This window comes from Myotis davidii, unplaced genomic scaffold, assembly GCF_000327345.1.
Source record: "Myotis davidii unplaced genomic scaffold, ASM32734v1 scaffold633, whole genome shotgun sequence".
Lineage (NCBI taxonomy): Eukaryota > Metazoa > Chordata > Mammalia > Chiroptera > Vespertilionidae > Myotis > Myotis davidii.
The window spans coordinates 285,534-289,665 of NW_006284941.1; positions in this window are offsets into that span (position 1 = coordinate 285,534).

Consider the following 4,132-nt stretch of genomic DNA (forward strand, 5'->3'; position numbering starts at 1 on the left):
TCTCTCACTCTCTCTCTCCTCTTCCTTCCTCCTTTCCACTCTCTCTAGAAATCAATGGAAAAATATCCTCCAGTGAGGTTAAAAAAGGAATAATAAAAATGGGTATAATGGGTACAAGATTACAGGCAATGCAGGATGGGAGTTTGCAAAGGTCAGGCGCCTCTAGTTTCCATAACAAGGCTGTTAATCCCTTGATAAACATAGGCAGCTCTCGGATGAGGGGGATGGGCCATATTTCCAGGTTAGTTCCCAGGTCCCAGGACATACAATTCCCAGGCAGGTTAGAATGTGTGTTCTTTAATCAGAACAAAATAATCACTGTTAGCAGAACATGAATCATATTTTTGTCCCTAATACTTTGTTACAGAGCAGTAAGGACTAGGAAATTCCATGGCAAATGAAAAAGGGAAACTGAGACAGGAAAGTTAAAACAAGGCCAAACAGTGTGGGCAATTGTCAGCCAGCTTGTAACTAACATGCCGTTATCTTCCCCAGCCAAGGACACTTGAGAGCAAATGTTAAAACACCCCTAAGGAGAGAACGCAGAAAAGGAAGTGGGAACAGGAAAGGGAAAAGAGCAGTTTTACTCCCTAAGCAGAGAATCCAGCAGTCTCAAGTCTTGGCAAGATAAAATTGCCAGGTGCTTCTCATGAATTCTGGGAAGGCCACAGCAAAGTAAAAAGGGAGCTTGAGAATTAATATGTACCAAAATATTCAGCGGAGGAATTTTGAAACCTATAGACAGGAGGTATATAATGCCTCAGACCCCCACCCAACTAGCTCTTCGGATAGGCTGAGAGCCCATCTGTGCTTTAGAAGCCAGATGTACAGGTTTGCTTGCTTTGCTTCTTTAATAAAGGTGCATGCTTTAATTGCTTTGTGAAATTGGCTTCATCACAATACAATCACGTCTCTACTATAAATGCATTTATATAAGAAGAAGACAAGAGCGAGGTTGGGGAAAGCTCTCTTCCTCTGACTCAGGGCAGTGTTGGAAATGCTAGAAACAGTCATTAATTCTTACAATATCCTAAGAAATTACTAACATTAATTACCTTCCCAGATGAAAGCAATGTGACTCCATAGCTTTGTTACAGAATTTACCAGGTGACTGAAAAATACACAGGAGTACTTGGAGACACAGGAAAAACCCATTTATTTTCATGTACTAGTACAATCACTCAGGGGAGACTGTTTCTCTCCAAATCGTGAGCAAACCAATATGAAGGAAGCTGTCCCTTTATACCCTTTGGTTTCTCTGCCCCCCCAAATATGGATGGGACTTCTGGACCTTCGGAAGGGATGGGGGCCATGAGACCACACCTAAAGGCCTGCCCTGGTGCCAGCACTGATAACTCCCTCTGGAGGTTATGTATTGTTCATGGTTTATGGCCTCTGTAAATGGGAGTACTTAGGTTTTAAACAGGTCTTGCAAGGCCAGATAATTAAGGAAGGGGCAGTGACTACAATATAGGCTAACAAGAATGTACATTAGGTACAGATTCAGATTGCTAGCCCCCCCAAAATGTCTTATTTTCCCCATCCTACTTTTTGATAGTCATATCTACCTGACATTCCACCACCATTTCTTTTATTTTTAAAATTTATTTTACTTGTTGAGAGTATTACAGATGCTTTCTATTATTCCCCCTTTGGCCTCCTCTATCCATCTACCACCCCACCCTAGGCCTTCACCTATCTATTGTCTGTGTCCATAGTCTGTCCATATCCTTATAAATCATTTGGTTAATATCTTCCTGCCCTCCTTCCTACCTTCCCTCTGAGATAAGGACTGGAAATAATGGTGACCATTCCCCACAGTGCCTGCTGTGAGCTACATAGAGATGCCCAAACACTTGTTGTCTAATTATGAGGCAGGGCAAATGCCACTAAGGAGAATGGTAATGAAGTAAAAAAAAAATAAGTTCCAACTATGGGTTTGAACAGGGAGCCTCGATTTCAGGGGTAAAAGTCATGGCTGATACAAGAAAGTGGCTTGTAAAAAATTTTCAAAAACCAGATTCTATCTTTACAAGATGACAAATAAGCACTTTACAAGTCTACTTTCAGGAAATAAAATAAAGAAAAGAACTCTGAAACTTTCATTTTTTTATTCTTCTGATCTTTCTCTAATTCTTTGACCTTCAGATGAAATATATATTTTCCCTGATCTTACTTTCCAATATAAATATAACAAGAAAACATTGGGTATAAGCATATCTAACTCCCTCAAATATACATGGTTTGGTGATTATAAATATTAATGGATGATGTATATGATAACATATTTCTGAAGTGATGAATTGCTTTCTAAAAGGACAAATATAAATGTCTACATAATTGAAAATAAGTCAGCTTTCTCTCTTTTATTTGCTATACTCAATCTGTGCCAGAGTGACTTAAATTCAGTTTCCACTTAAATAACATTTCAGGAAACAATTCATGTTAATTTGATGAGATTTATTTTTACTTCATACTACTGTTTTTCAAAATTACGAATTGCCTGTCTTGACACTAAGGCATCCATGATGATTAACTTGGCTGTTTACTCAATTATTTCTTTCTAAAATTAGAAACTTCAAAGCAGTTTTGTATTTAAATGACTCACACTCCAGTAACACTGGTGATCAATCATTTTAAGTTAATGATTAAAAACAGTAAATGTTCCTCTACTCTCCAACGCTACTCTATATGTGTCAAACATAGCAGACTCTATTTATTATCACTACAATTTAACACATGCCAGAAAATATGAGGCAGCATGGATAAAACAGTAGGCAGGGATTTATATTCTTAATATCTGTTTTAAATGGTTTTTAAAATGGCTATTCTCAATTGAAATATGTTATTTAGTAAGCCATGTTCTTTTAAGATTTGTTATGCCCTCGGAAAAGTTTTGTTTTTTAAAAAACGGGTTTCATGATTACGTATAGAAGATAGAACATAACAATTTCCTAAATGTTTTCAAAATCACTTAATTACTCCCAGAGAATTATTTGTGTAGAACAAAAAGTGAAGTGTTAGTACTTCTCATTTTAGCAGCTGTAATTTAGATATTATACAGATTAATTTACCTTAATTAAAAATTGAAACTATTAATTCAATCAAAAATGATAATGGTTATGTGTTCAAAGAATGCAAAATAACAATGAGCTACCTACCTGGAACAACAAATTTCACAATACATTGTGTTTTTTATAGTAATAGCTTCTTATGCCATGTAATTTAAGGACTCACTTCTGAGTCATTTCTTGATATTAAGATGGAAAACGAACATAGATATACATAATTTGCTCACCAACTGGCTGCTCTTTCTCTCTAATCCTTCTTCATTCCTTTTATTCTTCCTGCTACCGGTTGTCTGAGGTCTCCTCTGTCTACACTCTCTTCCTAAGTGACCTTACTCTATTTCATAGTTGTCTATTTCAACTAGCTCTCAATTTACAAGACTTGCCTGTTGTTCAATTTATAACTCAATAAGGTTTGTTGGCACTTTGTCCTTCAACTTTTAAGAGTTCTTTTAGTAAAGCTTCAGTCCTTTGTTTGTGGTATAAGATCTACTGATTGTCAATTGCCTTTTGATTTTATTTATTATTAACTAGAAGCCTGGTGCACAGATTCATGCACCGGTAGGGTCCCTCTGCTTGGCCTGCATGCACCCTCTCGCAATCCGGGACCCCTTGGGGGATGTCGGAGAGCTGGTTTTGGCCTGATCCCCATAGGCCAGGCTGAAGGACCCCGCCAGTGCATGAATCTGTGCACCTAGCCTCTAGTATGCATATAAGATCTTTGGTTAATCTCTTCCCACCCTCCCCACTCCCTCCTTCCCTCTGAGATTCATCAATCTGTTCCATGTTTCCATGCCTGTGATTTCTTCTCCTGCATTGAGCATCTGCCCCCTGGTGGTCAGTGTGCATCATAGCTACTGGCTGGTCAGCTGGTTGGCTGGTTGGCTGGTTGTTTAGGCATTTATCTATAACTAGTGGCCAGGTGCATGAAATTTGTGCATGGGGGGGGGAGTGTCTCTCAGCCCAGCATGCACTCTCTCTAATCTGGGACCCCTCACGGGATGTCCAACTAACGGTTAAGGCCCAATCCTGTCAGACATCCCTCTCACAATCCAGGACCACTG